The sequence below is a fragment of the Gopherus evgoodei genome, chromosome 9, assembly GCF_007399415.2.
Source record: "Gopherus evgoodei ecotype Sinaloan lineage chromosome 9, rGopEvg1_v1.p, whole genome shotgun sequence".
Lineage (NCBI taxonomy): Eukaryota > Metazoa > Chordata > Testudines > Testudinidae > Gopherus > Gopherus evgoodei.
In genome coordinates, this window is record NC_044330.1 from 50,727,602 (window position 1) to 50,749,919 (window position 22,318).

Here is a 22,318-nt window from a genome sequence, read left to right on the forward strand (position 1 = left end):
CCAGGGTTCCCAGTACATTAACCGCAAGGGGTACTTTTCGATGGTTCTGCAAGCCCTGGTGGATCACAAGGGACGTTTCACCAACATCCACGTGGGATGGCCAGGAAGGGTTCACGACGCACGTGTCTTCAGGAGCACTACACTGTTTAAACGGCTGCAGCAAGGGACCTACTTCCCTGATCAGAGAATAACAGTTGGAGATGTCCAAATGCCTATAGTTATCCTTGGGGACCCAGCCTACCCCTTGATGCCCTGGCTAATGAAGCCATACACAGGCAGCCTTGACAGTGCTCAGGAGTTGTTTAATTACAGGCCGAGCAAGTGCAGAATGGTGGTAGAATGTGCATTTGGCAGGCTTAAGGTGAGATGGCGAACGCTTCTTACTCGCTCAGATCTTAGCCAAACCAATATCCCCTTTGTCATTGCTGCTTGCTGTGTGCTCCACAATCTCTGTGAGAGCAAGGGGGAGGCCTTTATAGCGGGGTGGGAGACTGAGGTAAACCACCTGGCCGCTGATTATGCGCAGCCGGACACCAGGGCAATTAGAAGATCTCACCAGGATGCTGTGCGCATCAGAGAAGCACTGAAAAGTAGCTTCCTCATGGGCCAGGGTACAGTTTGAATGCTGATTTTCCTTTCAATTGATTGCTGCCCTCCCCGTCTATGCGGTGTTGCTGCTGCAAGATACTTTGCCTGCAGCATTCCTCAATTGCTTGCTTAGGTTACTTGCGATAGCTGTCCATTGGAAAACATATAATTCTGTATTTCCCAATTATTACCTACCTCCACCATTAGCTGCTTCCGTCTGCTGCTAGGCACAGGACCTGCAACCTTCCTTAACTGCTTTTTTATTGAAAATAAAGTTACTACTATGTGTTACAAGAATTGTGTTCTTTATTTAAAATCAGATCCTTTCATCAATCAAGCATCATGCTTGTTGTTACAATACTGTGCATGAAATTTCATAACTCAGCGTTCTATGGGGGACGGAGCGAGGGAGGTTTGGAGGAAGGGGGAGGGAGGTTTGAAAGAAGAAAGTGCGTCAGAGAAGACAGAACAAGAATTCTCATGGACCAGGTTACGGTATGGCTGCTTTCTTTGTTTTCCCTTTATTACCCATATCCCCAATTGTCAAATCCTGATGCTGATAACTAGCTTCCGTGCAGCTTTCCAAAGCTGCTTGCTTTAGTTCATTACCAAACTACAGTCACACTGCCTTAATAGCATGACCTGAGAGTAAAAATAGGCAAAGGTGCCACGGGAGAAGTTTGGATCATTAGAGGAGGGAAAAAACAGGACACAAAGGGCTTTTCAATCTAATGAAAGCCTTCTGGTTGGAGTGTCCGCAGCAGTGGAGGGGGCTGGTGCAGAGAGCCTTCCCCCACGCGTTCTTACACGCCTGGTTCTGGAAGGTGTGGGACAGGGTGAGTACTGAGGGAGGTTATACACGGGCTGTAGGGGCATTCTGAAACCACGGAGCTCTTGCAGCATATCACGGAGGATGTCAGTCTGATCACGAAGAAGATCCAGAGTTGCTGCTCACCAGCGCTGATCTTTCTGCCACCTGACATCATTTTTGGCGTCCCTCCTGTCTTCGCGTTGGTCCCTCCTGTCTTCGCGTTGACTGGCAGCCTCCCTGTACTTTGCGACCAATTGCTTCCAGTCTCCCTGCTGAGCTCTCTCTGTACGGGTTACTGCCATAATTTCGGTGAACATGTCCTCACGCGTCCTCCTTTTCCTCAGTCTTCTTATGATACCCCCCCCACGTAGATGAGAAGCGAGAGGGAGGCTGGAGAAATGTGCAGCTGTGTGGGGGGGGGGTGGGGTTTGGAAAGAGTGATAAAAGAATCATGAGACACATTTCACACAACCATTCATACAGTCTTTCTCCTCACTGACCTGTGCCTGTTACCGAACCTTGAACATTTTACTTTACCACAAGGTCACCTTAGGATTCCTTTAATACTTATTGCTTGTGGCTGAGGACAGAGAGTTCTGCTCAGACGCAGGTCAGGGAAGCACACAGACCTTGTCCGGAGAAAATGGGAAGTTAATAATGGCTAGTAATCCCTGTAGTAGATTGTACTGGTAATCAAGCTACTGTCCTTCCCTGCTTTGCTCTCGCGTTCCCCGAACAAGCAGGTCTCCTTGCCTGCGGTTTGCTGGGTGGTTCGGGGAACGGGAGAGCAAACCGCGGCGAGGCTGGTCTCCTTCCCAGCTTTGCTCTCGCGTTCCCCGAACAAGCAGGTCTCCTTGCCTGCGGTTTGCTGGGTGGTTCGGGGAACCGGAGAGCAAACCGCGGCGAAGCTGGTCTCCTTCCCTGCTTTGCTCTCGCGTTCCCCGAACAAGCAGGTCTCCTTGCCTGCGGTTTGCTGGGTGGTTCGGGGAACGGGAGAGCAAACCGCGGCGAAGCTACTCTCCTTCCCCGGTTTGCTCTCGCGTTCCCCCAACAAGCAGGATGGAGACTTTTCTAAAAACCACCTCATGGGTCAGTGTTTTAGGAAAGGTTTTTAATCTACTTGGTCAGTGACTCTAAGTACAGGTAGTGATTTGAAGCACCCAGTAAAAAAGGCTTTCATTAAACCAAAGCTTTTAGTAAAAAAAATTACACTCACCAGAGGACGGTCCCTCAGCTTCATTTTCTGGAGTACTGCCTTGAGATGGCTGGCAGGGAACCTCAGTAAGGGTGAGGAAAAGATCCTGGCTGTTTGGGGGGATAAAATGCTCTGTGCTCTCTGATGGAGCCTCCTCCTCTTGGTCCTCATCATACTGATCATCGCCATCAAATAAATCTTCTGTAGTGGCAGGAATCACGACGCCCACCTCTGAATCAACAGACAAGGGGGGGTTCGTCGTTGCGCTGTTCCCCAATATTGCGTTAAGCTCGTCGTAGAACCGGCATGTTTTGGGGGCAGAGCCTGACCTGCCCTTTGCTGCTTTGGTCTTCTGATACGCCTGTCTGAGCTCTTTCACTTTCACTCGGCACTGTAACGAGTCCCTGGTATGTCCCCTCTCCCGCATGGCATTAGAAATTTTTTCAAAGGTTTTCTCATTTCGTCTGCTCGAGCGCAGTTCTGAAAGCACCGACTCTTCTCCCCATACAGCTATCAGATCCTGTAACTCCTGTGTGCTCCATGCTGGAGCTCTTTTCCTATTTTCAGGAGACTGCATTCTTCTCTCTGCTGCTGAGAGCTCCACGCTGTGCAAGCAGGAAATGGAATTTCAAAGTTCCCGGGGCTTTTCCTGTTTACCTGGCCAGCAGAAGAGTACCTTTACCTGTGTAGAGCGGCCACTAGAGCACTGTGGGATACGTCCCGGAGGCCATTAACTCCGATGGCCGTCCACACTATCATAAAATCGATTTTAAAAAATCGATTTTGGGGTTACTCCTCTCGTTTTGATGGAGTTCCAAAATCGATTTTAGGGACCCTTAAAATCGATTTTATGCACTCTGTAGTGTGGACGGTTACAGCTTTAAATCGATTTAAAGCTCTTAAAATCTATTTAAAGCTCTAGTCTGGACCTGGCCTAAGAGAAAGATAGAGGAAGAATGCAGAGACCTGTCGCTCTGTTTGTAGCAGCTTATGCTTTGCCTCCTGTAGGCATGTTCCTAAACTGCAGTTACTGGGGAGACTGGCTATCCTGGAGTCCGTGGCCTTACTGGAGGCCACTTTAGGAATTTTTCAGTTACTCTGTGTGGCTGAAGAGTTAATTTTTTGTGTATAAAGGATCTGGCAATCCAGTGATCCCACAGATATAACTCCTATGGACCTTGATACAGATAACTATGCCTGAAATGCTGTCTGAGAAAGAAGATGAGGAGTTATCTCCTGCTCAAAAAAAGGAGCTGTTTGGAAATAGACCACGAATCCGATTTATCAGTGGGCGCTACTCAGTTCCACTGTTTGGTGAAATCATATTGTTGATAAATTGTATAGTCAATTGTTTGACCACACTTTGGTTTGTTATGAAATATATTCAAGAGTCCAAAAAATCAGTATCAGTCAGATATCCAATAATACTGGAAAAAGGTTCTGTAAGATACCGGTCTCTGGGAAACTATCTCATGCAGCATTGTAACATTCACCTTACACAGATGTGCTCCCAAAGTTACATTCCCTAAAGCCATCTTTTATCCCCTACCTGTTTACCAATAAAAGGTGGTATGTACATCATCTGAAATTAGATGTAACCAATCAGCTTTCTACCTTGTTTTTCAGGTACCATGATGTATCACTTTGTTTTGAACACATGCATTCCAGGTACCAAAGGGCATGACAGCACCTCTGAGGTCTGTACTAGGGTAGAACAATCATGTCATGTCCTCTTTCTTTGGGACACTTAAGTACTGGCCTCAGAGACTTCATAACCCTTCCTGTTATGATGAAGCACTCATCTGTCTTGTTGGTCTTGACAGCTTCCCTATTTGCTTAAGCCAAAACTTTCTTCAGTGAATGCAAGGGGATACTTAGCTTAGGTGGGCAGGGTTATATAAAAAGCATAGGCCAATTTAAGCTATATTATTGCTATTATATTACTATTATGTGCTTAATCAATACTGATGTGTGGTGTGCATAATATATTTAGGTAATGTGATTTATATCTAGATATGCTAACCTAGTGTATATTAATCAGCAGTATGGTGTCCACTTTTAATCTTCTTGCAGTGCCTGTGAAAGATACTTGGTGCTACTTGGAGTAGAATATCCTAACTAATTTTGGATAATTTTGCTACAGACAGCTGAATTTGTGAGAGTGATGTCTGCCTCTTCTGAGAAAGATGACAAGTTGCATCAGATGCCCTCTGAGGGGTTTTCCTACTTTCATATCCACCTTATTCCTAATTAAATTGTGGAGGCTACTACCAGTAACAGGGAAAGATCTGAACAATCATACTCCATCCAAACTGATAAAAATGGGAAGAGGCTTGATTCTTTGGAGAGGAAGGTGTTCTCTTCATCGTCCCTCAGTTTTGCGTGGAAAATTTTTAGGCAAGTTGTGGCTTGCTACCAATTTCATTTATGGAAAAAGATTACATTATTTTTACAGGATTTACCTGACTGAAGAAGACTGGTCAGTCTCATATTAATGGAAGGCCAAAACGGAGCCAAATGTTCCCTTAGGGCCTCTTTTGAGACTTCGGACTCTGCTGCCAGAACGTTGGTATCTGCTCTGACCATCAGGAGGCATGCCTGGTTTGTTCTTCCTCCTTAGCTCTAGACACGAAAATTAAGTTGGAGGACCTTCCCTTTGAAGGAGAGGGTCTTTTCAGTGTGAAAAACAGACAAGTTACTGGAAATATTAAAGGAAATGAAATGGATAGCCACTAGTTGGGTTTGATTTCCTCTGCTAGGAGACCCTCTACTTTCTGGTGTCAGAGACAGCACTACCCCCTAGTCTTGGTCTTACTCTTAATCAGGTTAGAGACTTCAACAATACCAGCAGCCTGCACCCTTCCAGAGTCGTCAAAATAAGAGGCTTCTCAGACTTAGGTCTAGGTCTAAAGAACTTGCATCTTCAGCAGCATCTTAGCCATGGAATAACAAGCCTCAGTTTTGATAAGATAATTGGCTCATTCACAGCTCTCAATGAGCTCCAACCTCCCCTTCTTTGCAGAGGGGCTAGCTCACTTTATCAATGCATGGAGACTAATTATGTCAGACCAGTGGGTTCTAGAGTTTGTAGAAAGGGGCTATGCCATACAATTTGAAAGATTATCTCCCACACAATCTCCTCTACCCTTCTGTCTCCAACAACCCCTCTCATGATGGTATTCTTCCTGCAGAAGTAGAAAAATTGCTTCTAATAGCAGCAGTTGATGGGATCCTTGAATACCCAAGAATCAGCTTTTATTCCCGTTACTTTCTGATGCAGGAGAAGCACAGGGGACTTCATCTGATTCTAGACTTATCGGAATTGAACAAGTACAGTTTGAAGTTCCATTTTCACATGTTGACTTTGACCTTCATAAACCCTTCGTTGTTGGTCATGGATTAATTCATGACTCTCTATTTTAATGATGCATTTTTAATGTGTTGATTGATCACACCTATCACAAGTACCTCTGTTTTTAGTGACCAGATGGCATTTCCAGTACAAGATGCTTCCATTTGCCTCTCCATTGTGCCCAGAGTTTTCACAAAATGCCTCTTTGTGGAAGCTTCTCATTTGAGAAATCAGGGTATTTTTTGTTTACCCTTATTTGGATGATTGGTTACTAATGCCTGGTGTCTGTGAGGAATTGTTAAGCCATATTGTTTTTACAGCAAGTCTCTTTTCAGATCTCTGGCACCTTCTAAACTGCCCAAAGTCAATTCTCTGTCCTACTCAGAGGATTCCATTTATAGGCTCCATACTGTACTCTGTGAAATGGAGAGCTTTTCTATCAGAGGACAGATTTCTCAAAATAAGCTAGTTTCTTTTAAAAATTCAACAGTGCTGCTGCTGCTCAGAGTAAAACCCTTTTTGGGTCTTATGGCAACCACTACTTAACATGACTTCATTTACTCGACTAAGAATGAGAAATATGCAGTATTGGATATCTTGGGTCTATACATCAAGTCAGGGCAGGCTCCATACATTGATCACCATACCTCAGATCATCATAGTCTGCCTAAAATGGTGGTCAGTCTAAATGAATTTGTTTAGAGGTGTGTGCAGTTCAGTCCCCCAGACCTATTGCCAATGGTGATGTCAGATGCATCAAGAAAGGGCTGGGGAGCCCTTCTGAATCAGTTGACAGTTCAAAGGCAGTGGTCTTAGCAGGAGACAGCCCTGCATATCAGTGTGTTGGAATGAGAGTAGTTTGGTTAGCTCTCAAGTCATGTCTTCCTCTCCTACAAGGGAGACTGGTGCAGGTGGTGACATACTGCCAATATATTGTCTATTACATGAACAGGCAGGGGTAGGGGGTGATCACTCCACTTGCCTGTGTGCACAGGCTATAAATCTATGGGATTGGTATATCCTTCATGATGATTATCCTGTGGCCCTGCATCTGACAGGGAAAACAATGTAGTTGGGGATTCTCAGCACAGACAGCTCTCAGAAGCATGAATGGTCCCTAAAGGATTAATTGATCCAGAGCATAGTCTCCATCTGGTGTTGACCAGAGGTGGACCTGTTTGCAGTGAGGTCCAACAAAAATTGTTCTCTTCTGTTCCAGTGTGTGGAGGGACTGTCTGTCTCTGTCCGATGCTTTCCTTCTACTCTGGGGAAAGGGCACGATGTATGCCTTTTCCCCCCTTTCCATTCATCCAGGAGCTACACCAGGTCAGGATGATTCTTGTTGTCCCATCTTGGCCATGTCAACAGCTGTTTACTGGTCTCCTGCAACTATCGGGGAGAATCTTTATGCATCTTGCTCTGTCTCCAGACTTCTTGTTTCAGCAGGAGGGCAAGATCTTTCACCTGGACCCAAAGTCTCTTCACTTGATGGAGTGGGTGATAGGACTTTAGGTGTGTCTGCTCTTGAGTAGTTGTGTTCTTGCCCTGTGCAGGATGTACTAATTATCTCCAGAAAACAGTCCATTAGAAGCTGTTACCATTTAAAGTGGACCAGATTTTGAGCATGGATGAAGGGAAAACCTGATTCCCCTGTATCCAGCTGTTTGGCGGTGCTTAGGACTTGCGGGTGTGGGGGGAGGGAGGGATGTGGCGTTCTCCGTAGAGGAGGTGGAGTGGGGGTGGGAAGAGGTGGGCCTGGAGTGGAGCAGGGACAGGAAGAGGCAGGCCTGGAGCATTCCCAGCAAAATTCAAGCCTGTTCTCTGGGGAAGCTGCCGCTGCTACTGCAAAGGTGCTTCCTAGGGTCCTTGCCTGCAGCGAGCTGTGCCTGTGTTGGGTAAGCCGGGGCACTTCCCAGCCACAGTACTGTACTGTACAGTATACAGTATAATGCCTTTTGTCTGCCCCCCCCCCCCCCCCAAAAAAAAATTTCCTTGGAATCTAACTCTCTGCATTTACATTAAATCTTATGGGAAAATTGGATTAGTTTAACATTGTTTCACTTAAAGTTGCATTTTTCAGGAACATAAATACAATGTTAAGTGAGGAGTTACTACATATGGTTTCTTCCCAAACTGCATTTTGATGGATTAAACAACATATTGCTGAATGTTATATGCTAGCAAAAGTTCTTGTACCTGCTTTGATTCAACCATATTCCAGTAGAGCTTGTGGCTACTTCCTTTGCTTGTCTTAGGCATGTACCAATTGCTGAAATTTGCAGAGCTGCAACTTGGACTTCAGAGCACACGTTTGCTAAAGCATAGTGTTTTGGACCTGGCCTCTCAGACAGAATCTGGTTTTGGTAAAGTGATGCTGCATTCCGTATTCAATTAGGATTCTGTTCCTGCCTTCAGATCAGTTTCCAGCACTGCTTAGCAGGCTGTCCTGTAAGTGGAACTATGCAGAGCCACTCAAAGTGAAGGTTTCTTACTTGTAACTGAGGTTCTTCAAGGTGCATACATACGCTTGCCACCTGCCTTCCTCTGTCTGGGTCTTTGTTCAGTGTATCCGGCTTTGTGGTGGAAGGAACTGAGGTGGTAAGGGTGCTTCACCCCCTCTATAGCCTTGCCCTCAGAACGTTAGTGAAACTTAGGGGAGGGGTGGAGGATGCAAGAGTGAGTTAGCTTACATTGCTAGAAGACTGTTCTGAAGCAAGACACCACAAAGTGGCTCAGTAGCCATAGGTGTGACATGGGGTAGTGATCGATCTATCGGGATCGATTTATTGCGTGTAGTGTAGATGCAATAGATCGATCCCCGATCGCTCTCCCATCGACTGCTGAATTCCAGCTTGGCGAGAGGCAGAAGCAAAGTTGATGGGGGAGTGGCGGCCGTTGATCCCGCGCCGTGAGGAGGCGAAGTAAGTGATTTTAAGTCCATCTAAGATACGTCGACTTCAGCTATGCTATTCTCATAGATGAATTGCATATCTTAGATCAATCCTCCCCTGACCTCCCACCCAGTGTAGACCAGGCCTAAGAGACATCTTGAAGAACCTCAATTTACAACCTCATAAATTCTTGGGTCTATGTTGGGAGGTCAGACTAGGTCAGGGGTGGACAAACTACTGCCTGCAGGCTGGATCTGGCCCCTCAGGACTTTGGATCTGGCCCGCAGGATTGCCTGCCATGGACCCCGCACTGCTCTCAGAAGCGACTGGCACCATGTCCCTGCAGCCCCCGGGTGGAGGGGCAGAGGGTTCCGTGCATTGCCCTTGCCTCCAGGCACTGCCTGCTGCAGCTCCCATTGGCCGGGAACAGGGAAACGCGGCCAATGGGAGCTTCAGGGGAGGTATCTAGAGGCGCATCAAGGGCAGTGCATGCGGAGCCCTCCACCCCCTTTCCCCCCAGGGGCTGCAGTGCTTCCTGGAGCGGCGCGCGGCCAGGAACAGGGCAAGCATGCAGGGAGCCTGCTCTGGCCCCAGTGCGTGTTGCTGCTACCCCGGAGCTGCTTTAGGTAAGCGGTGCCAGGCTGGAGCCCGAACCTCTGCTGCCCCCTGCCCCCCAACTCCCTGCCCTAAGCCCCCTGCCTGCACCTCACACCCCTCCTGCACCCCAACCCCCGCCCTAAGCCCCCTGCCTGTACCCTGCACGCCTTCTCTGTCCCAATCCCTTGCCCTGAGCCGCTTCCTGCACCTCACACTCCCTGCACCTCACACTCCCTCCCGCACCCCAACCCCCTGCCCCAGCCCTGCATACATTTTCCCCACCCAGATGTGGCTCTCAGCTCAAAAAGTTTGCCCACCCCTGGACTAGGTGATCTAATGGTCCCTTCTGGCCTCAAATGTTTTTCTTAACTTGACAAAAATTTTACAGAATTATAGCCTCCGCTAATATACGGTTATGGGACTGCAATAATGGGAAGCTCTGCTAGAGAACATGGCCTTTGGTATTTAATTAGTCACATGTGCAGCTTTTCTTCTACGCAATAGATTTTGAATCTATATTTATTGTTGTAACAACTAGAAGACAAAACCAGAAAAAAGTCTAATCTGCCTCACTATTGAGAAAAGCAAGAGCAAAATCTAACAAACCCATGTATAAATGGGAGAAAGCTATGATTTAGGAAATTTCTTTTTACTCTTAATACAAGAGGTAAGTTTGGGGGTGGCGGGGGCAGGCAGAACCCAGGAAATTAGTGTCGGTACCTATAAAGAACATTAGCATATGTCTGGCTATGTTTTGTTGGCTGCTCCTGACCTTTCAGCCATCCTGGGAACTTTCTGAAGGTGATCTCTGTATTGCATATCTTTGCAGGCAGAGTTTTTCTCTAAAAATACTTGATCACACTAGAAATCCTTTTTTCTTCATAGGCTTTCCTTTGGTGTGTCAAAGATTCAATTGGTGCCACTCAATTAATTCCCTGTGTTTCAGTGAATTCTCTGACTACATTATGCTTTTGGGTAATTGTCTGCAAAAACCCTGTAAAAACATGTAATTGGATTTGTTTGTATAACTCTTATGCCAAAATATTGCTCCATGACCTTTTACCATTGAGAGAGAATATTTTTCCTCACCTTGGAAAAATCTCTGATGCTGAAAGTTTTATGGCACCCTACATTCCTTATTTTCCTGTTTTAAAAAGTAGTACTGATTAGTGATACCTGAATATAGTAAAGGATAAGTTAAGTGCACAGGTTCCAACTCTTAATAGGGTTTATAGGGCATCAGGAAGCTCATATAATACTTTCAAAAATAACTGCTGGGCCTTTCCCGCTCTTAAAATTGCATCCAGATGTGGCTCTCTAAACATGGCAGTGGCTTCACATGCTGATGTCTGAGGATGTGTTAAATCAGATAATAGTAGTGATTTTGGCTGTTGTCTCATCTGTGAAGATCATGTCGTTGAACTTCATGTTGCTTTCAAGCCATTCTAGGGCTTTGTTTGTTGCAACTGTTAGTACTTAGGACCTCCTGAAGCAAAGGGCAATGTGTATTAAAAGAATATTAATTCTGTTACAGTTTTTACATTATTGTATTGTACTTCATACTTTTTCATACATTTAATTTCAGTACTTGTGCTTTGTTATTACATTCGACATCACTGTGTCTTTCTGTAGCACCAGCTGTTCTTTTGATCAATTCAGTTAACGTTTCTGGGGGTTATGCCCACCTCAAATTTCTCCGTGTATTCACTGATCTTAGGTGAAGCTCACAATCTTCTTCAAAATCACTTCTCTTTTTGAATATCACTTCAAGATAAAGAAAAAGAACAAAACTAGACCCAGACTTCCTTTTTATAGTACCATTTCTCTGTATTCACCATATGCATTTCCTTGGAGATCTCCTCTTATCCATTGCACAAACGTCCAATGACAAATATCTCAAAGGACTGGAACAAGAAATTTGGATGCCCATCCCAGCAAGTAGTGTGTTCCTCTGTGTGGCATCTCTTAGAGAATAGTGCTAAACTTTCAACTAATCTTGACCAAGTTACAGCTGATAAAATTCCTCATCTTTTTATGAAATTTGGTCTACAGCTCTTTTTAAGTAATCTTTTAAACAGCTTGTGAGCCAAGAGCCACCAATTAGTGGTCAAGCCTTGCTACTCCCAATTGTTCCAACAGTGTTAAAAGGCTGCTTGACTCACAAGTGGGGGACAAAGTCAGTTTCTTGGCAGTACCAGCTGGCATTCCATTGTGAACTAATTGCAGCATGTCAAGATGGAGCAGTCACAGATCATCCAGTGAGACATGAAGGCTCTTCAGTTTCTTAGTGAAGACAGCGTAATCATGGAATTTATGGAAACAAGACATCGGAAGGGTGAAGTTGAGGAAGGTGCCAAAGTAATACTTCACCACAAATGTCCAAGAGATGACAGGCAGTGATTTGAAGTAAAACTTCTCAAGATAGGAGGTACTGTAATTTGAACCACTATTCTCTGTGTTGTGTTCCACATGCTTGCTTCTGGGGCATGATGGAATACTACAAATGTTCCACCATTTATTAACAACTGAGTTTCACCATTTCTCTTCCTAGATTTCCTCTTCTTTCAAGAACATTGGAGATGTTGTGATGACTTTGAGATGGGACAAAAAAAGTCAAAAGAAAGCAAAGTAAAATGAAAATGTAGCTGAGAGAATAGAACAAAATCAGGGCCATTGTTGGAAACCCAGTCCAGGAAATCTTGGAGTGCTGGAAGAGGAGAAAATGTTTCATGAACACTGGGATTGGAAGTCTGAGGGTAAGACCTGGTTATTGGCCTTAGTTCAGTCAAAATGTATATTTTATGTAGTCTCATTGCTTTAGCTAATTCCTTGATGTTGATCTATTTTGAGACCAGAACATTGTTGCAGTTTCCAGTTGTATACAGATTAAAACTGCCTCATTCAAGTCTGTGCTTGTTGGGTGGGTTTAGTCAGGGCCCGGAACCCTCCTCACAAGTTGTAAAAGAGAAGGAAAATGTGAGCTATATGTCTTCCTTGCTGAGTTTCCCTGTCCATCAACTAACCCGTATGTTGTGCAGCAATTGTGTTGTCTTATATTTTTGTGTGCTCATTCTGTAGCATATTGTCGAATTCTCCGTGCTGAATCTCTGTCAGCTGTCTAGAAACTACTGTGTATCAATAATTGTCCTTATTCACCTGTTTTTCAGGCATGGAAGTTCCTGGAATATATCAAGAACGCCATCCTCAACCTGAACAGGCTTAAGCTACCATTCTATGTAGATGTGTTTGATTTCCTGGACACCATCACTGACATATGACGATGAGGTGCTCATCAGTATACTGACCACGAAGGTGCAGAAATAAACCTGAGAAAATGAGATTCTACATGCCCATTTGGGGAAAGAGCTCAAGAAACTAAGTAGGAAGTTGAAACAATTGAGTCCAAAGCGTAGGCATGGGCTCAGGAATGGTAGCCAAGGGCGATTACGTTGCAAGAATTTGCTGTTGGGCTTCCTGCCTTTCTTATCTTGCAGTGATGGACTTACCAGGGATATTGCAGACTGAAGATTGAGTGAACAAGGACATCAGTGTCTTCAGTGGTTTCTCCTAGATGTTTGCTCTATTAGTGCCTGCGCACAACATTCTTCATCTGTGGCTGCTGAAACTTTTCTGCCCTACATGTATTCTCATCCCCAGTTTTTGATGATGAGCTGGAGTTCATAGTGTATAGTGTAGAGCTGAATGTTATTGTTTTGGAAGTCACAAAAACCACAGAAGATCTTCAGAAACAGCACTGCTGAAGCCTACTGCAAATAGCCGAGAAAAGCCAGTGTACAGTTGGTCAATGGAAAATCTCTACTATTGGAGAACTTTGTGAGTTGAAGTGGAACAGAAGGAAAACTATTTTCAGCCTTAAAGAATGACTAGTATTTTTAATCACAGTTAAAATCAGTGAGGGTGGAACATTTTCAGCATTCCATCTTCAAATCTTAATAAATACCCCAAAAAACAAACATAAAAACCTCACTCCCCCCGCCCCCAAACCTCTGCAGCACATGATAATTGCTTTCCTTTCTAATTGAATAAAGTTATTTTTGTTGATTGTGTTACTTTAATGGATCCTTAAGATTTTATAATCTTTAAGAGTCTTTGCAAAGACAGGTTTGAGATAAACTTGAGTTTTAACTCTTTGATTAATTCCACCTCAAGTGATTACTTTTCTGTGAGATGGTGGAATGTCCGTTTAGTATCCTGTTGGTTCTTAAGAAAAGGTGGAAGTTCTTGGAATAGGAGGAGAGGTGCTGTATGATCTCAAAAGCATGAGATTCTGAAGCTGTTCAGTGGGAGGAAGTGCTCAGCACCTGATAATTTGTTAGAGGAGATATGAAAAAGCTTTCCATCCTTTTGCTACCACCCACAGTTCTAGTGATCATAGTGCTACTTGGGTCAACTATTGTGCGTGAACTCTTGTGATGTGAGTCAGACCTTGGCACAGGTAAGATTGTATTCTTGAAATCCCTCTAAAGTTAAAGAAATACATAGATACGTAAGTGAATGAATCAGATGCTTTTACTCAATGTAACCTTTTCAAGCAGTGTTGTAACAGGTAAACTCCAATACCTATAATCAGCTTCCAAGGAGAGTAGAGTTTCACGTTGTTTGAATTGGATCTCTTTATTGGCTTCATTCATTTCTATAAACCCATGCCCCCCAAACATGTTCACCTTTGCTCTAATGTTCTCGGACAGTCCCATGTTTTTGCCTCTTGACCCATCACAGTTCACTTTGCTAGCTCAAGATTTGTACTGTTGGTCTCCACAAAAACAAATTCTGCTAGTCTTATGGAGAAACTGAGGGAGAGTTTTGACAATTTCATTCTCTTTATTGGTCTGACAGTCTTAATGCTCTTATCTATCTGTGGCCCATCAGCAGTAGGTCTCCTGCATACAAGGCCTGTCCTCTGAATATTAATATTCATATTGTCTGATCCTTCTCCACTTGAGGGTACTAAATTGTTCTTCTCTGAAAAATGATTATTTAAAAATATTATAGGATACCATGGTCATTATTTTTTTTCATTTATTCTCTACCATCTCTGGAATGCTAAATCTTAACCTGAACGGCAAACTGACCCTGGACTTCTGCATTACAACAGAAGACTAATGGGGTTGTACCAGTGTAAATGAGGGCATAATCTAGTCACTGAAATATTTATTATTGATGATACATGAGAGAGAGAGAGAAAATCCAGCTCCTCTTTCAGACGCCAGGTTGAATTTGCTGTGCTGGCTGTTCGAGAGGGATAGGGGGAATCTCTTATGTGTAAGCTGAGCAAACTTGGAATGGAAATCGTTGAGAAATGTGGAACCCCACATTAACTCTTTAAGTTACTTTTCTGAATGGAACTGCAGTTTAAACCTTTCAGAACACTAAGCAATTTATTGTATGATATAGGGGAGAGTATCTTCCATCTGTCCACTGGAAGAGTGGAAGACGCATCTTCCCCTGTCCCCATGTGTTCCTGCACCCCCATGTGTCCTTGCACCCACCTGTCCACATGTCCCTTCCCTCCACTCAGATACCCACTTCCCCTGTCCCTATGTGGCTCTGTACCTGCTCCCCATCCACATGTGTCTCAGTGCCCCACCCAGCCACCCCCTGTCCCTATCTGTCCCTGTACCTCCTCCCCGTGTCTCTGTGCTCCCACTCAGCCGCCGTGTCCCTGTACCTCCTCCCCCTTTCCCCATGTGTCTGTGCCCCCACTTAGCCATTCTCTGTCCCTATGGAGCTCTGCACCCCCTCCCTCCCTCTCCCCTGTGGCCCTGCCCCTTCACTCCCATTCAGCCCCAGCCCCTGTTTGACCCCCCAGCACCTCATGCTGGCTGTCTCCCCATCGCCCCTCTCTCCTGACCTGACCGGCACTGCAAAGAAAGCAGGATCTTTCTCTTCCGTGGCTGGCTGGGAGCTGCTGCTTTGTTCTATTGACACAATGCCCTCTGGTGAGTAAAAGGTGGAACTGCAGAAGTGATTTTCTGCTGGGAGTGGCTGCTATTCTTCTACCACAGTGCCCTCTGGTGGGCAAAAGGCGGAACTGCAGCATGTTTCAGCAGCAGCTTTTTTGCACAAAAAATTAAAAATATGCATGGCTTATTAATTATGCATGCGCACAGTAGTGCAGAATTCCCACCGGAGTAGAGATTTTACTACTGAAAGGGAGAAATAGATAAAACTAGACTCACTGATCAGGGAATTCAGTAGAATAATATTGCTGTTTGTATTTGGCATTGAGATTCCCCTCTCCTCCAACTTCTTCTGAGAAATAAAAATGCTGCATGGCATTTCTGATTAGTGAGACATTTATATTTCAAAAGATACAGTAGGTGACTTGGAGAAATGTATATGAAGTGTAGGGAAATTTGCTATAGAACACAGCATTCAACATCACTAGATAATTGAAGTATAAAAATGTCTTGAGCTTAGAATTTAGTTTTAATCTTAGTGCCATGAGTGAACTGCATGGAACGACAACATATGTACATATGTGCTCCTTCTAAATTCAGAACATCTCAGTGTCTCAAACAAGGAAGTTGGAGCAGCTTGAGGAGCATGTGGTGGAATCTGCAGAGATTTTACCTGTCCCCACTTTACAGCAGAGTGTTAAATAATTAACCAATAAAGATAACTACTTGGACCAAACTTTAAATAAACTAATTGAATAGCTGTCAGGCCTTGGAGGCTTATTAGATAGAGGAGGTATGTGCCTTATTTTTGTGTGGTATGGTGTTTTAAGAGTTCCCTCTATTCAGACTGCAAGAAAGGCCCAAACTCTCAAGGAATTGGGCTATGCCTATGGGCTGGTGGGTGGGTATCAATTTTAAAAAATGTTTCAGTGTACAGGCAGTCTAGGACCCTGCTCCTGCAGATGTGCACTGTACTTTAAACACATGCATAGTCCCATTGAAGTCACGATACAATATAATAGTCAATGCTTAAGTGTATTGTTCCGTAAACAGGCAGGGGCTTAAAAATAAAAAGGTTTGAATTAATAGATATCTAGAAAATTGAGTTAAACTGAAAATCAATAAGAAATAGGCAGACGTAAAATTGACAAAGCAGGAGAACAATAACAGCCTCTTTAGAAGAGATCTCTGTGGATAGTTGTCTGATTGCACCTCTTCCTGAATATCTGAAGTGTTGGGTGCTTCAGGGTGCCATTTGGTCACTCTTTTGTTCAACGTGTATATGGGGCTGTTGGGAGGACTAGTAAAAAGCCATGAGATGTGGTGTTTTCAACATGCTGTTCATACCCAACTTGGCTGATACAGTTCAGCTCCTCAGCCAGTGTCTAGCTGAGATTAGGGCATGCATGAGTGTGAACTGGCAGAGGCTCAACTCAAACGAGAGGAGAGAGGTGATGAGTGGGTGAAGTAGCTGTGGGAGATGGTAGAAGTAATATCAGTCCCTTTGACTGAGGTAGTGCATCTGCCATTAGTCACTAGGGTTTGGAATTTAGGGGTGATTCTAGACCCCCTGCTACTGTCTGACCATCATGTTACAGCAAAAGCCTAGTCAGCTTCGTACCAGCTGCATCCGGAGAGGAGGCAATGACCTTTCCTTTTGCATGTGGTCATTGCCTCTGTTATCCATATCTTTGTCACCTCAAGATTAGACTGTTGCAATGTACTGCACATGGAGCTAGTCTTTAAAACCATTCAGGGACTAAAGCTGGTGCAGATAGAGGTGGCTAACTTACTGAATGGGGCATCTCATAGGGAACGCATGACCCCAGCACTCTGGGTTTGACACTGGCTGCCAGTTGGTCTCTGAGTAGAGTTTAAAATATTTGCTAAGATCTGTAAAGTTCTAACTGGCCTGGAATCTCCTCTCACCCTGTGCCAAGCTGTCATGGCTGTGGTCAGCAGAGGCTCTCGAGCTGAATCTCCCTTGTTATAAAAGAGAAGGGGCAGCTGGTAGGCTGTTCTCTGTGAGGGCTCTGAGATCCTGGAATTTGCTTGCTGCCTTGTTCAAAATGGCCTGAATTTGGTGACCTGGCATGCTGCAAAAGACATCTGTTTGAAAGGGTTTTGGGTAAAGGCTCTGAGTATGGGATGGGAAGGAGTTACTGTAGGTGGCTGGCTGAACTGATCACTTGATGCTGCTGAGATGTAACTGTGTAATTAATGGTGTGTTAGCACGGGGTTTCTCAGAACAAATTTTTGGTGGCCTCAGTGTGCAGCCACCAACTCTTGCTGGTTGCTGTGCTGACAATTTTTCCTAAAATACTTACTTAATTTTAGGAGACAAAAAGAAATATGCACATATACATGTCCAAATCATTGTAATTTATTTATGTAGGGTTTTTTCAGACTCAGTAATAAAAATAATGTACAGTGTCTGTATTCTTTACTGGCCCTAAATAGAATAGAAACACAAATAAGGTGCTTTGCTTGTTTTTCTGTTTCTGTTGTTGTTTCTTTTGCTTTTTTGAGATATATAATGTAATATTTTTTTTAATTTGCTAGCTAGTAAGTCTGCTGCGGTGATATTTGTATGTTTGTTAATATCACTTTTCAGCAGACTTACTCAGCCTTGGCAAGCCCTGGGACAAATTAAACCCTGGATGGGGAGATGGACAGGGAGGCTGCAGGGCCTAGGGGCTATGGCATGAATGGAGAGCCTGGGCCCAGAGCCCAAAGACCCACGGCCGACCCCACCGGCCACCCATGGAAAGTGGTGAATTAACCAGTGTTTGTGTCTCCAGAGGTTGGTAGGGCCCAACCCCTGCTGGTGGCCCTGGGGAAGCGGCCACTGCTCCCCTCCCCTCCCCAGTGACAACCCAGGAGGATGTGGCCCCAAGAAAAGCCCCTGGTGACGGCATTTGAGAAACACTGTGTTAGCGTGTATAGAACCCTGGATAGGTATCTTTTTAGTTATTATGTAAATAAAAATAAATTTGGGGATCCTTGCTTGGTGCGGTGGTGTGTCCAAATAAAAGAAAATGGCTACAACTACCTTGTAGTGGTGATCTCAGGCTGTTGTGGGCAGCCAATGCAAATTAGAGCAGCCTAATGGCTGCTATAACTCAAGCTGGAAGACTGGACTGGCACAAAGTGGCTTCCAGGGTTTTTCAGAGGAGTATTTCAATTGGATCTCATAATGCATGGGGGAAATCCTTTGTTGAAAACTGAGGTGGGCTAGTTGTATACATGGAATACTAAAATTGTTTATTTTCTATCTTGTATTGAAGATTTATGGAGTCTTAAGAGTTTAAGATATGTTGTTGGTGTTTTAATATCTAAGCTCAAATTCCTGGAAGCTAAAGTGTCATCATGATTTATTATGTTTTATCTCGTGTGGGGAAAACCCAGGAGAAGTGGTGAATGGTTAGGGTGGTTTTGATTTTTAACATAGATTTTAAGAGTTTATTTGCCTTTTTCTATTCTTTTCTGTAACCATAAATGGAAGTTTATAAACTAAGCCCATTAAAATTTTAAATTTTGAATGATGTAAAAAAGCAGATACCAAACAGAAAGTTCTGGAAAAAGTTTGATGAATTTTATTTTTGTAGCTCACCAATACAGTTTAAATTCTAAGAGAATGTACCATCCTCTGTGTAATTAGGGAACCAGAATGTCCCCCCCTTTTTTTCTTCTATTGACTGTGATGCTATGGAAATGAAGTACTAATATAGTCTTTTTAAAGGAAAAAAGGCATGAATTGAACATGGGGCCATCGGAATAGAAACAGGAATTAGAATAACATGTTAATCTTAAGGTATGTCTACACTTGGAGCCAGGGGTGTGATTCCCAATTTAAATAGCAATATTTGCACTAGTGCTCATAGAGCTAGTGGGCTAAAAATAATAGTGCAGCTGTGGTGTCATGGGCTGGCTACCTCGAATATGTACCTGTGGGCATGTGTTTGGGATGGCTAGCCAGTGCCACTGTCTATGCTACCGAGTATACTACCACTTTTAGCACACTATCTCGAAAGCAAGCATAGGAATGTCTGCATGAGCTGAGAATCACACCCCCAGCTCCAAGTGTAGACATAAACTTACAGAATGGCTGGTGAACTAGAGCACCTCCCAGGCTGATCTAATTTATGTAGAGGAGCAGACTGGCACTGAGGTGGCTGCCTCTTTGGGAGCTCTAAGCTACCTTTGCATAAACTGCAGCCTACACAAGTTTTGTTGAGCTTTGTCCAAAGTCATGTTCTGATTGGCTGGTTCTGCCTGTTGACGATACCTTAGCTGTGCACAGCCGTGGCATGATCATTGAAATGAACACCCAGTCCCTGGCCTTATGTTACATACATGGGATGAAATATTAATAGGAGGCAAAATTAATAAGCAGTCTTTGTGTGATGATGGGGGGAGGAGTTAAGAGTAATTATGGGGAGAATAGAGGAGCTGAAGGAGTTAAGTGTCAGTTGTTTACTGTCCACTCTCTTTCATCAGCTGTTTATGGCCTATTTAGCTACTTTTAAACTTAATTTCTGGTCTAAAAACTAAATTGGTAGCTATACTATAATACTACATTTGGACTATTTATTTCTATTAAGGCAACACCTAGAGACCTCAGTTGAGGATCAGGACTGCATTGTGTTAAACACTGTACGTAACAAAAGAACAGTCCGTGCCCCAAAGAGCTTAGCGTCCAAGTACAACATAGAATCATAGAACTGGAAGGGACCTCGAGAGAGCAGGACTAAGTATTATCTAGACCATCCCTGACAGGTGTTTGTCCAACCTGCTCTTAAAAATCCCTAATGATGGAGATTCTACGACCTCCCTGGGCAATTTATTCCAGTGCTTAATCACCCTGACAGTTAAGAAGTTTTTTCTAACGTCCAGCCTAAAACCTCCCTTGCTGCAATTTAAGCCCATTGCTTCTTGTCCTATCCTCAGAGTTTAAGAAAAACATTTTTATTCCATCCTCCTTGTAACAACCTTTTATGTACTTGAAAACTGTTATCATGTCCCCTTCTCAGTCTTCTCCAGACTAAACAAACCCAATTTTTTCAATCTTCCCTCATAGGTCATGTTTTCTAGGCCTCTAATCATTTCCCCCCCCTCTTCTCTGGACTTTCTCCAATTTGTCCACATCTTTCCTGAAATGTGATGCCCAGAACTGGACACAGTACTCCAGTTGAGGCCTGATCAGCACGGAGTAGAGCGGCAGAATTACTTCTTGTATCTTGCTTACAATACTCCTGCTAATACATCCCAGAACGATGTTTGCTTTTTTTGTTACACTGTTGAGTCATATTTAGCTTGTGATCCCCTATGTCATCCAGATCCCTTTCCGCAGTAATCATTTCTAGGCTGTCATTTCCCATTTTGTATGTGTGCAACTGATTGTTCCTTCCTAAGTGGAGTACTTCGCATTTGTCCTTATTGAATTTCATCCTATTTACTTTAGACCATTTCTCCAGTTTGTCCAGATCATTTTTAATTTTAATCCCCTATCCTTCAAAGCACTTGCAGTCCTTCCCAGCTTGGTATTGTCTGCAATCTTTACAAGTGTACTCTCTATGCCATTATCTAAATCACTGATGAAGATATTGAAGAGAACCAGACCCAGAACCAGTCCTTGTGGCATCCCACTCATAATGCCCTTCCAGCCCAGCATTACTGTGAACTAGTAGTTGCATATCTAGTGTTTGTTATATATAAAAGAATCCAAATAGTCTGCAGCTGAAAGTGCAGTTTGCTTTCTGGGGGCAGTGAGAAGAGTCTAAATACATCTGGGAACTGTGGGTGTGGGTTTTTTTGTGTGTGTGGAAGTGGAGTTGAAAATAAACACTCTTCCCTCCAGTGTGATGAATATATTTCTTAACTTTCCTCCTCCTCTTTTCTCTGTGTACCCTTTTTACCGGAACTACTTTTTATGCTGGAAGGATACATTGCATAAATGGCCACAAACTTGTAAAATGTATAATGAGCCACTCTGACAGTAATGAGCCAAGGCAGGGTATGCATTAAATGTGATAGGTGTACTTCCCTCGGGTACATTTGGCCTTTGACTCTGCTACAATAGATTGCTAATGCACACACTGATGCCTTATTGTCATTCTGTGAAGAGTTAGAGACAGCTCATCTCATTAAGTTTATTTTTGTGTGAAGATACAAAGAATAACACTGGTAAAACTGGGATCAGTCAATTTTAAGTTTTACTTCTAAATAATGAATTGATATTAATGAAAATTAGGGGAAAATTAGGGGAAGGGTGTGCTGGAGTTCACGGGATGCAACCTGGATTGTGGGACCGTTGACCCCTCTGTCCCACCAACCTGCGTACCCTCTCACACTGTGATGCTGTTGGCAAGCTATAAACCTCTGGCAGGTAGTGCACTTACACAGACATCCACAGGGAGAAACACAAGCAACTGAATTACATGAATGCTTCTCCCAGCCACTCATGAACCACCAATATAGAAGCTTTAGCCAGTTCCTCCCAGCTTTGCATCCCAGAACTGTACCGTGTTGCCCTGTTCAGAAGCCTAAACAGTCTTAAATTCATTACCTAGTCCGCCCACCCCCCTCACACCTGATGTGGAAAGGAGACAAACTAGCCTTTGTAAACAGCTGAGATTTCCCAAACACTTCAACCAAAACACATAATTTACCTAAAACAGTAAAACAGATTTATTAAGTACAGAAAGATTTTAAGTGATTATAAGTTGCAGGTGTAGAGATCAAAGTTGGTTACCTAAGAAATACAAGTAAATTGGCAATCTGAGTTTTATAAACTAAACAGGATTTGAATCAAGCAATGTCTCACCCTGATAGATGGTACAAACAGGTCACATATCTTCAATACGCAGGATAGGACTCTTTTCCAGCCAGGGACCACCCTTCCTATTTCAAAGTCTTTGTCCTGTAGCAGGGCTTCTTCATCTCAGTGGGTCCCATGCTTCC

General features: G+C 43.8%; 1 protein-coding gene and 2 long non-coding RNA genes across 8 annotated transcripts in view; 2 read left to right on the plus strand and 1 right to left on the minus strand.

The window, feature by feature from the left end:
• Positions 1-22,318, plus strand: part of ARMC8 (armadillo repeat containing 8) — a 199,406-nt gene that overhangs the window by 28,292 nt on the left and 148,796 nt on the right. The window lies entirely within an intron of this gene.
• Positions 1-22,318, minus strand: part of LOC115657842 — a 59,554-nt gene that overhangs the window by 24,439 nt on the left and 12,797 nt on the right. The window lies entirely within an intron of this gene.
• LOC115657841 lies at positions 9,829-15,852 on the plus strand. Its single transcript, XR_004002069.1, has 3 exons — positions 9,829-11,862; positions 11,986-12,190; positions 12,602-15,852. It is a non-coding gene; the product is annotated as an uncharacterized LOC115657841 (long non-coding RNA).